We start from the raw sequence: 13,036 nt of genomic DNA, 5'->3' as shown, positions 1-13,036 counted from the left end.
AACAAAAATTTTAATTAATTTATTGAAATTAAACTGACCATACAACGCTGTTACGAAACAATTGTTGTGGCTTCATAACTGTTGGAGTCCTTTTTACTTAAAAATAGTTTCTTTTCGTCATAAGACACGTCATATTAGATTTAAAAATTAACCTTTAATTATTATAATTATATACATTTATATAACATTTTTTGCATATTGAATTTATATATAAATTATAAAAATAATTTCTAAATATTCAGAATTTTATTCAGAATTATCAATAAAAAACAAAACAATAAATTATAATTCAAGAAAAAATTAATAAAAATCCTTATCTGCTTCTCACAATTTAGTATTTACCAACTCCTGCTATTGTTCACCTCACACTACTCAAAAGTTTGTTGTCTAAGTCTTTTGATATTTTTAGTTCCGAAGGCCTTAAGTGATTTTCAATAAATGTAAAATACTTAAGTTTTAATGTGAAAGAGCTCAATTAGCACATGCCTTGCTTGAAGCAGACTTCATACTAAGCGCATTTACCGAATTGTACCAATTGTGCCTCCTTCAGATTTTGCGGCTTTTGGTGGCTGCGTTCGCGACGAACTAAACGAAACAACAACAAAAGCGCAGCACATTTGTTTTGATTATTCTCTCTCTCTGTCATTGGTGTTGTTGTTGTTGTTGTTGTTGTTGTTGTTGTTGCTACCTTTGCTTTGCTACCAGATCTGATAACAAAGTTGATGACGTAGCCGCTGACTATACCAACGATGTGTTGTGACGAAGACGATGATGTCGACGATGTGTTGTTGGTGCTTTTGTGTTTGATGCTTTTGTTGTTGGTGTATTTGGTACTCTTGGAGTTGATGATTTTCATTTTTGCGTTTAGCGTTTCGGCTTTGGTATAAAACCGAAATGTGTGCTGATTTTTTTAACTTTTGCATTGAAACCAGGCGCAAAGGCACACGTGTTTGAAAAGCGCGCGCGTTCGTTCGTAAATAAAAAGCCACAGAATCTTAAGCAAAAAGGTGTAATAGAAAGAAGTGCGTAATAAATAATAAAATTAAATAAAATAAACAAAAAAAAACATTTATCGCAGTAAAACAAAAAAAAAATTGCGTTAAAATATTGACAGCAAAAATGAATTAAGCAATTGCATTTTGGCTTTATTGTAACATTAAAAAGTGCATTAATACATTTTTAAGTGCATTTGTATACAAAACAATATTTTATGTTGCCAAAAAGTCAATAAAAAAAATTTATGGCAACAAAATCTAAAACCGTGAGAACATCATAAGTCTTTTGTAGCAACATCATCATCATCATCATTGCCATCGCCATCGCGTTGACTTGAGTACCAACTCGACGTCTTGTTTTCGTGTCTGAAATATATTACGACTATGTTTTCAAATTGACTCTGATTTTAACGTACTTTCGGTTTTCGGATTCAGATTCAGATTCAGAGTTCCTTTCTAAATTTTAATTTCATTATTTTGATTATTTGGATTTTTTGGATCTTTTTTTATTTAGCTTGTGTTGTGTAAAACTCATTCATTTGTTTTTGTTTTTAGATAGTAAATCGCATTTAAATTACTTATACGTACCGTTGCACCAAAGACGACACAAAATCCATATCAACAATGGCTGTAAAAACAACCAGAAAAGTACAAATACAACAAACACAGCCAAGACATCATCGTCAAATGGAGCGAATGCATCTTCATTTGCAGCTGCACAAGATTGCCGCTGCCATTGTCTTTGGATTAATTTTGGCAGTTATCTGTGTCAATGGGGTGAGTTTATTGCCTGCAGCCGGGCGCATTACATTAATTTATTTAATAATCAATAGCATGAGAGCAAATAGATATTATGCATATATGTATTTCAATGTAAGTTTTTTATGTGCAACTGCACTTAAATGTAATTTTTATTGAAATCCAACTCGTAAAAAAATAGTTGTCAATAAAATTAACTGCCAATTAAAATACAATTAAGTCACAGATATCTAGGATTGTGGCTTATTAAAAACTATTTGTTATTTAGATTAGATATCAAATCATCATTAATTGTAAAGTAGTTAAGAAATGTCCAAATATCATGAATATCATATTTTCTAATTTCAGTGCAAAAATTATGCCCTTTTCCTTAGTAATATGCTATTAGTACTAGCAATATTAGTTATAAAATACTTTTAAAATGAATAGTCTGTGTAGCATTATAGGGAAGCTATTCTACAAGTAATGTTTGGTCTTATTGACTTATACCACAATTGAATAAGTTTTGAGGATTAATATGGTGCAATAATTTTTTTATGTTTGCTATACTTAATGAATTCTGCAGATTGAACATTCGTATATATGAGTTTGGTTATATCTGTACTATATGTAGGAAAGCAAAAGAAACATTTGAACATTTATTATGGTATTCACAAAATACATATAAATTTCTTATATTCGCTGTGAACTGTTATGTTCTGGTATTAAAAATAAAACGTCCATAAATATATAAAAAAAAATATTGCATGCTATGTATAGTACCCATATACTATTTAATTAAATAAATTAAAATTCGTCAAATATGCAGTAATAAGAGCCACTTTTCATACAAAATTTATACAAAATATATATAAAAATATGCTAATGAGACTGGATAAGTCTTCCTCTAAACATAGTATTTTGCTATATTAAGATTATTTTACTTAATTTGACAAGTATGCAGCAACATATGCAATTTTTATACAAAACTTATATAAAAGTCGTTAAGTCCAAGTGTATCCATAATAGAAAACAACTAATTACTTGGTGTCCTCGTTATGACTTTGCTTTATAAATTTTGTCAACTCAAATAAGAACTCTCTTTAATAAGACTGAGAAGTATCAAAATTTTAAATGCTTTTAAACTTTATAATTATGATAGTATTGCATGTTGATCAGTAAGTCCGATCAACTTGAAGAAAATGACTTCTCAATTTTAATATTAAAAGTTTAGTATAGTTAGCTGTTGCTGTTGTAGCCTGAAGAGTGGGTTATTTAGGAGTAAAAATAGGTTAAAGATGAATAAGATTAAAAGTGAAATCAATCAAGATCAAGATGAGGAAACCTAGCCACTTCAGTAGAGTAGGTCTGAAGATCGACTAAATTGAAGTTAGTATTGCAATAAGAAAAAAGATGGGCAACATCATGAAGCGTACAGCTTCAGTTAGGGTACACATTGGGAACTGACGCGCTTTTTTAGAAACTTGCAGGTAAAGAAACAATTGAGGCAATTGCCCATCTTTGGCATCTAGAAGAAACAAGAAGAAGTACTTTTTAGGGAAGTTTTTTGCGACAGTATGTCAGACTGTTCATCAGGAAAAACAAAAGATCTGTTAAACAACCTTTGTTTTATTTTTATACCGTAAGGTTTCTTGCGAAACCTTGTTTTTCTTTAAAAAACAGTGAAAAAGCGGACGGATATCTGCTAAGCCAAAATTGTTTTTGATTTTTTGCCATTCAAAACGAAAATGTTATTTATGCGGTAATCTTTTTTTAATAATTTTTTGCATTAAAGCATTGTTTAATTGTAAAACAAAATGTTTACTGATCATATACCGGTTTCAAAAGAGTATTTAACTTGCAGTAATCGAATTCGCTTGACTACATATCTAGTTCCATAAATCTGAACGATTTAGCGAAAGCAGCTTTAATATATACTCTTGGTATTCATTAAATATGTATATATCGAATATAAAAATGTTTTGTTAGGATTAGTTTGGATATTCTGCTGGTGGCAACATGACATGCACTCATATTCTATATATGGGACTAGAAAGAAATGAGATAGAAAGAAACTGAAACAATAATGTATAACTAAGATTATGTCTTTACATAATTTAATACTATTAGTATTAGTATCGTATTGGTATTATAATTTAAATAAAATATTTCTTGGCTACTATTCTACAAATATTGAACTACTTTAGCTTAAAGTGGTATTCCAAACAATTCCTACAAAAATGTTTTTAGGTTTCAAAATTTTAACAATTAAAATAATTTCTTTAATATAAATGAAAATATAAATGTTTCTTAGAAAATATTGCTCAGTTTACCTAGAAAGTTTTTATATATTAATTCATTTGATGATCTTATTGGAAGTTCGACTTTTGCTTATTGTACTTTATATACCAAGAGTGAAGATAAACCAGTGCGAATTTAAGATCAACTTAAAAAGACATCTAATCCGTCAAATAATAATTAAATTTAATCATAATTAAAAATGAAAAAAAAAAAAATATTAATACCTTTTATACTAAAATATTTTTTAAAATCAAAAATAGACACCAACATAATAACAGTGCTAATAAGGGCATAAGGGTTAATTATATCAAAGATAGACTAACGTTGAAGATGATGCCAAATACATTTAAGTTTACAAATTTTTTAAAAAAATTAAAATACCTCGTCACCTTTTAATCACAATCGATGTGTACCAAAATTGAGCTTCGATTGCGTGCGTAAATGGAAGTGAAGGGTTTACAACGTAATTAATATCAATTTAATTAAGTTGGGTCATTTCTTTTTAGCCTGATAGTTTGAATGTATTGCTTAATTGCCTTAGTAAATAATAAAATTTGATTTCAATGTCAATATGACATTATTAATTGGATTTCTGGCTGACCATACAGCTGTTTTGAGTATTGCCAAATACCCACCATCAGTGGTCTTTGAAATATTTCTTTTATTTAGTTATTCGTAAATAATTTTTTGAAACTGCAAATGCCAGAAATCGAACTCGTGCCAAATTTGAAGCTTAGAGTCAGCGCTTCTTAACCAACTGACCCAAAGCCGTACTTGACTTTTATGTTCGCACATTTTTCTAGAAATGTTTCAAAGACCACAGATGATGGTTATTTCGCAATACTCGAAACAACTGTATGGTTAGCTAAAAATTTAATTAATTAAAATAATATAAAAATATTTTTTGTTATTGTAGCTCACTCCTGTTCGATATTTCCGCCTTAATAAATGATTTAATTTTAAATGATTTCACTCTTCTTACTTAATACTAAATAATTTATGATAAATAAATTTCGTTTATTTTTCAACATTTTCATATAAACTATTTATTTTTCATGATATATATTATTTTCCAATCTCGATATGAAACAATTAAACCATAACTGTCATCTTGTGATGATTCAATAAAAGTAATGTGATTACACATTCATTTGTTGCGCGAATTTTGATGGAGATCATCTCAAAAATACTCCCACGCGAAGTTGCAACGAAAGAGCAACAATAAGAACAGCAACAACAACAACAACAACGGTGATGCACAAATAAAAATAATAAAAACAATGCACAAATAATAATAAAAAAAATGAACAAAAAAAACACAACAGCAACAACAACTCTAGTGAAAAAAATTGCATGCGATTTTGAAATACTTGTGTGGAACTTAATTTTCAGCTTCAACAAGCGCTTTCCTGCCTCTTTATGCCACATTCACCGCCGCCATAAAGGTGTCACAATCTTCTTTCAATTAGCCTTGATGCAATTTTCAACAATTGTTGATGCTACACTGCAGCAACATAACAACAACAAACGCTGCCGCAACAACAACAACATCAGAAACAAATACCACAACGATTTGGGAAATTAGCATCAATTGCACAAAAGAAGAAGAAGAGACGCCATTAAAGCGGAAAAAGGTGTTAGTCGGTTTGTAGAACAGATGAGGTGAATACGAAACGAACAGTGGCAACTCGTCGTATATATTTTTTTTGTTTGCAAAACCAATTTGCTGAGGATAAAAACACTTCTGTGTATAAAAAGGGCACAAGGCAAAAGTTTTTATTGACTTTTATTAGTTCCAGGAAATATTGCATAAATATTATTTATTTTACTAATTGATTGTTAATTATTTGTGTATAATTTTTTTAACTATTAAAAATAATTAATTTTCATCCGATTTGCTACTAATAATTAAAGTTTGAATTTAATTTTCTAAAAGAGATAATAGTTTCCAAAGGTTATACTTTATGAATTAAATTTTAATATTTTCAAATAGATTGACAATTGTTATTGAAAAAATTGTTTACAAAAAAAATAAGTATTTTTTAAAACAAATTAAAATTTATATTGCTGTAATTTATTTAAATTTATTTAATTTCTTTAACTAAAAATTGTCTTTGGAACACCCAACAAAAGCACTACATATGGAAGGAAGCTGGAGATTTAGACAAGTTGATTAAGACAATGTTATTATATATTACGATTAACAAACAATTAAAGTTGTTTGTGTATTTAAACCAATACAATTTGAGTTAAAAACCTCAAATATGCAACATCACACATTGATTAGAAATGATCTTAAAACCAAATCAACTTACTTATTTGCAAATATTTTTATGCTGCAATGAAATACAGTTTCAAATTCAAGTAAATAGTTTCACTTTTTCTTAACTGATTTTATAATATCTTCGATAAGGAAATCTATGAAATATAAGCATTATTCTATGTATTTAAATTATTATGACAAATTCGAGCATTTCTACAAAATTGAAAGAAATATGGAATCAGAAAAGTATTTTCGTTAATTGAGTTTCTCACGTATTACGTACTAGAAAATAGAATTTAAAAATTCACATTTATGATTTACAATTAAATCATTCATTTTAATGTCCCTATTAAAGAAAGAAAACACAATTAAACAATTAAAAGTTGTCTGTTAACGTCAAAAATGACAAGCTCTGTAAATGAATTGATATATAAAACTGAATTTATAACAAAAAATAAACCAGCATCTCAAGTAAGTGGTATGTGTCAACTTAGGTAAAGCAACATTTTAAAATAAATTGCATAAGTACTTTAGTAAGCAATCTATAAATGACGATATTCCATTTTAGTAATTAGGAACAGAAAGGAGAGGTGTATATGTCTATGCTTGAAAGTTTATGTTATGTCCAAAAATATTGTAAAGCCTTTAATGTAAGTGGTTAGGATTAAAGAGTGTCGTAGAGAAATTAACGAACGGATTAACTAAATGTTAAGTGAAAATTGTATAAGTGTGTCGTATATACTCAAAAAATGTACTACTCAATATGGGTTATTAGGTGAGTTATCACATACTTTTTCACTATTTTAGTTCAGTTTTTTTAATATTTTAATTTATTAATTGATTTAATTTATTATATTTATCACAATGAGATCTTTCTACACAATATTATTTAAAAGTAATATTACGTTTTTTTTCTGGGAACCAAATTGCAAAAGTCGCCAATATAATTTCAAAAAAATAGGCAAGAAAACATGGCTATAAAGTCTTAAACTAGTTTAAGTTAGAATATTGTTTGTAAAGATGAGAAAGGACATGTCCCCCAAGGACATAGGAAAGTAAGCTTATAATTATACCCATCGCATAAAAGAGTAAAGTCTGCTACCAATTTATTTAACATATACGAAGTTAACATAACTATTTAAATAGTGTTCATTTTTATTATAGAGCCATGCTTATTTGAGTTACTATTTTTGGGCTTCTCAGAACAACCATTTTATGATAAATAAACACCTTCTTTTGTATTCATGGTATTCTTTAGGGCATCTTCAGTATTGAATATCTCAGCAGAGTCGTAAGAAATTAAAGCTGCTCTCAAATAAATTATCTTATTAGCTTATCAATAAACTTTGTAAATCACTCTCTGATTATTGACCTTATTATTTTTCTCATATTCTAACTTATGACGTAGTACGTTAGTAAGAATGAAATGTTTCTATTTCTGCCGAGTCTGAGCTATTTTTCTGATAAACATTCGAACTCCTTCTAAGTTTTCTGCTGGTGTTAGTAATTTCTTTTATCCATATTGCCGATATCTTATTTAAAATTAATGATGTTCAGATTGGCAGTATGAAATCTTCATTATTCATTTTATTCATTCGAAAAGAATATAAAATATAACATTTAAAAAAAGTAACAGATAATTTATTGGTACTCGTATTTTATCCTTTGTTCAAAAAACTGTTTAGGATCTAAATAGTTTATATACTTTATTTACTTTATACTGTATATTGTAAAAAATATTCATTTTGCATTGCAAGCAACAACAACTGACATCTAAAATTACAAACAAAACTCTCGTGTGAATCCAGTATTAGATCCCGTAAAGTGTAAAGTTCTGTGTTATTAGTTTTAGTAAAGTCAAAGCGAACTATTTTACTTTCATTTTGTATAATTTTTTTTAATTTTAATATTAATATTTAATAACCACAATTAAATATTAGAATTAAAACACTTATAATATGTATAAACTCTAGGTACAATATACTATATGAGTTTTCACTGTACTTTGCTTGTGAACTAACCTTTTGCTCTACAGCCATATATCACCTCAATGATTGACATGTTATTTAAATAAATTTATGAGATCTATTTATTATATATTAAACATCATATTTTAACCAATTTTTCTACAACTACATAATTACTCACATTTATTTTTGAATTTAAAATTTATGAAAAAAAAATACGAACAATTAAATAACAAATACTACAAAAAATTACAACGAATTTATCAAAAATTGATGTGCTAAAAACCAAAAAAAAAAGAAGAAGTGAAGTGAAGTGGCAACATAAAAGTGCTTTATTGCAATTTATATGCTGTAAAAATTATTAAAAATGCAGCATGCAACGTCTATTGCATTGTTTTGAAAGGGCCTATTTGGGATAAATTTTTTTTTTCAAATTTTTTGGTTAGTGTTAGTGTCTGTTTTTGTTTTTGTTCATCTATGCATTTTTAGTTCATTTAAGCGTAACGAAAGAATTGAGGTCCATATGGCTACATTATTGCAAAAACCTCACATATCACCGACAATAACGACAACAACAACAACAACAACGAACACAACAGCGAAAACAAAGAATCATCAACAACATGCTAGATAATACTACAAAAATACCAACAACAACAGCAACAACAACATCAATAGTATACCACCAATAAACAATATGCAACACGATGCAGCAATTGTGTAAAATTTTGTGCATAATTTTTGTGCTTCGTTTTGAGCTTTTTTTTTTGTGTTTTTGTGTCTTTGTGTTTTTTAATGAACGCATTAAGTCATTTTAAACTCATACAAACACGATCATTGGCGCAAAATTTGGTTTTATTACAAAATTTTGTCGAAAAGCAAATATGTAAATTTCTGCAGCACGTACAATCGCAGAAAAAAACACACATACACACACAAACACACCAAATCTGGAAGTTTGTATAACAGTTTAAGTTAAAAATAATCACAGAAGCGCAGCCATATTAAGCTCTGACGCTGTGGTACTTTTGCGCTTCTGTGCTTCTCTGCTTCCGTGCTGCTGTGCTACTGTGCTTCTGTGTTTTTTAAGTTTGCACATAAAGTTCTAACACTAATTCCATTATTTTTAATGACATTGTTTCATGGTTTCGTACGCATGAGATTGACAGCTTCTGTGGCATTAAAGTGTAGCGAATGCAACTCTGATAACGAAGAAAAAATATATTATTTATTTATGCTCTTTTGTGTTTACGCTAAATTTGAATTTTAAATTAGTTAGTCATAAACAATTTTGTCATTAAATATAAAATAAGAATCATTCTAACTGCTTGAGCAATTTTATGTTTTGCAATATAATTATTTATGTTTTATAGTCATTTTTACTTATTAATTTATTTTGAAGGTCGTCACTTTAATTTTCTTTATTAAATTTAAAATAATAATTAATTACATATACATCATCACATCAACATGTTTCACATAACATATTTTTAACACCATAATAATTTTCGTTATGAGTGATATACCTAAGGTCATAGATATTTTGTGCCATGCCCATGATGTCAAAATGTTAAAATCTCTAAAAGTGCTAAAAGTGATAAAATGCTAAATAAAAATATATTGTAGTCACATACCAAGCAAAGAAATAATTAAAAAAATTATAGTCTGTGTCCAATTGAAAAATTATTTCTTGGCATAAATAATGACTAAATGTTACTGTTACATCTTCAAACTGTGTAGTAAATATTCCAGAAAATAAACAAAAATTAGCAATTAAAATTTTAATAGTTTTTTCCATGGCATTTTCCATTTTACTATATCCAAAAAATTTTTACCACTTTTTTTAATGTATTTCATGAGCAGCATTTGGAGTTTTGCTACTTCATTTACTTCTCATCAAATGCAATAACTGTGCTTATTCACGAAACCTAAACCAAGGTGTGAATGGAAGCCGAGAACTGTCAAACAGACGTCGTTCTTAAGAATTTGAACTCTCTCATAAAACCACATAAAACATTCTTCATGTAGTTAGTTCAGTTTACTATATGTAGTTTACTATATTGTTCAGTTAATATTTATAAGACTAATCTGCTCCTCACTTCCTTCTTCAAGTAGTTTTGTTTATTAAATAATGTAAAGAAATATTTATTGCTTATTTTGTAGATTAAACTTAACTATGTTAATGTCATATAATTCATCGTTCTATCTATTTGATACTCGTTATCAACGCGTGATAAACGATTGTTCTTCCGGAAAATGTTTCGTTCGAATACTTCTAACACTTTTGCATGAGGACTCAATTGCTTACTTAATCAACATCTATTGGCAAGAACAATTTTTCGTTGAATTTATAGGTGCGTCGAAAGTTTCCATCGAAGTTTTTAATTAAACAAGTATGCTTTCTAATTGTGAATTTTTCCATTGTAATTTTCAAACATTTTTGTCAGTTTTGATGGGAACTAAAAAATCATTTATTTCGATAAGAAATTCTGAAACATAATAAAACATACTGGTAAAACGTAAAGACCTACGTACTTAGAATAGTGCAGCTTTAACTGTTAAGAAAAGGAAACAAAGTACTTTAGGAAGTACTCAAATGGTTTTGGTTTTCATTTTTACGGCTATTTCTCAAGCTTGGTTTGTACGCTGACCACTGTTATCCGTTTAGGGTTCTTTTGGTCTGTTTATGAGCAATGCTATTCAATATCGCAATGGGCCATTGTTAAAGCTCAAGTGAGTGTTAGTGTACAACGTCGCCACTCCACCCGCTATTATAAGCTACTATTCTACATGCTAAGACCACATATAACATATCTTCGAAATGTAAATCTACTCTTGAAAGAGAGAGAACTCCATGCAGTAATAACTACATGTTCATTTATTAAATTAATAAAATCGAATAAAGAGTGTTACATAGTTTTATTTTATCTGTAAAATTTAAATTAATTTCATTACATAAAAAATATTTTTGATTATATGCTTGATGAATATTACTTTACAGTATAATAATATGTTTTAATATTTCTTTTCAGCAAATTGATGGATATGAAGCTGGTGTCGATTACCCAACATATGATTCTGTACCAAAAGATCTATCATTCAAATGCCAAGGACGAATGCCAGGTTACTACGCTGATACTGAAACCCGCTGCCAAGTAAGTAGTTTACTACTAACAAAAACTAACCCAGTTTGTTTAGCACCATTAAGTATTCCATTAATACCTCTTTGATACTCTTCGTTTTTGTTTTTTTTTCCTAAAGATGTAAGAACTAAAATAATATCTAAAAAATTCTATAAAAAATATAGTTTCCATTAAGAAAATAGTTTCTTATTAAATCAAATCATCAAACTCAATATCTAAAAACATTAATCAAATATGTTATCACATTTCTTTAAGTACTAAATTCATAAAAATCTGCTTATAGGTTTGGCATTGGTGCCTACACTCCGGTCATCAATACTCGTTCCTCTGTCCCAATGGTACAGTATTTAATCAAGCGGTGCGTGTTTGTGATTGGTGGTCAAATGTCAATTGTCCCGCTTCAGAGCAATTATATGATAACAATGAAGAATTATATAGACCAACCGAACAAAATCAGGGACAACAAGGGGATATTTGATATAAGGCCAATGATAAAAATCAGCGCACCGAATCTTTTGCAAATATGAGACAAAAACAAAATTATCAACAACAGCAACAACATATACAACAATTAGAACAAAATGAAAAATTACAAAAACAAGGCGATGATTTTTACCAACAACAAAACTTTAATTCAAATTCAAGAGGGAATAAAATGAGTGTAGAAAATCAATTTAAGTCTCAATATATAAAGACAACTCCACGCACCTATAATCAATACCAACAACACCAACAACAACACCTACAGCAACAACACCTACAACAACAGCAACAACAATTCACAACCTTAACTCGTAATGGAACCAAAAATAGTTTTAGAGGCAATGTAAAATATTCAAATTCCAATAGCAACAATAATAACAACAACAACAACAGCAACAACAACGGCAATAATAGTAATAATGAATATAATCGAAATACTAATTATCGTTATAGCATAAGTCAATATAGCAGTAATAATAATAATAGCAATAAATACTATAATTATAGCAACAATAAGCAGCCTAAGAACAATGGCAACAACAGCCGATATAAATCCACACCAACAACAACAAATGCCAATAACTTAGACAATGACGAATTAAAAGATTACAAGAGCAAAATCAAAAATAAGTACAACATCGATTATGACCATTCATTGGACGATGAATACGAAATAATTGAGGCCATTGAGTGATGATGATCTTGATTATTGAACGCTGCTTTTTTGTTATTGTTTATTTTTTTGTTATTATTTTTTGTTTTTTTTTTATTTTTTGTGTTGTTGAAATTGAACTTAAACTTAAATTGTATAATATTTTGTTATTAATTTTGTTTTGTTTTTTTTTTTCATTTTTATTTTAACATAAGTATTTTTGTTTTTCGTCCCAAACGAAAAGAAAAGTTCGGCTTGTGATTCATTTTGCATTATTTTTTTTGTATTTTATATTTGTAAATAATTTGTTTATTCACACATATTTTTCATAAATTTTTGTTTTTTATATTTTTTATACATGTGATAAATAAAAAGAATTTAACTATTAAACATTTTAATATGCATTTTATTTCAAGAGGAAAATATATTAAAAAGTTGTAATGAACAAATTCGTTGTATGTAGGGTGTTGAAAAGTTATGCTTGGCCAAAAAGC

General features: G+C 28.2%; 1 pseudogene; it reads left to right on the top strand.

Moving 5' to 3' along the window:
* The first annotated feature begins 1,605 nt into the window (after positions 1-1,605).
* Positions 1,606-12,603, top strand: LOC119673455 (annotated as a pseudogene).
* Positions 12,604-13,036: the final 433 nt, after the last annotated feature.

Source organism: Teleopsis dalmanni, chromosome 1, assembly GCF_002237135.1.
Source record: "Teleopsis dalmanni isolate 2A chromosome 1, ASM223713v2, whole genome shotgun sequence".
NCBI lineage: Eukaryota > Metazoa > Arthropoda > Insecta > Diptera > Diopsidae > Teleopsis > Teleopsis dalmanni.
This window is presented reverse-complemented; position numbering and strand designations above follow the sequence as displayed.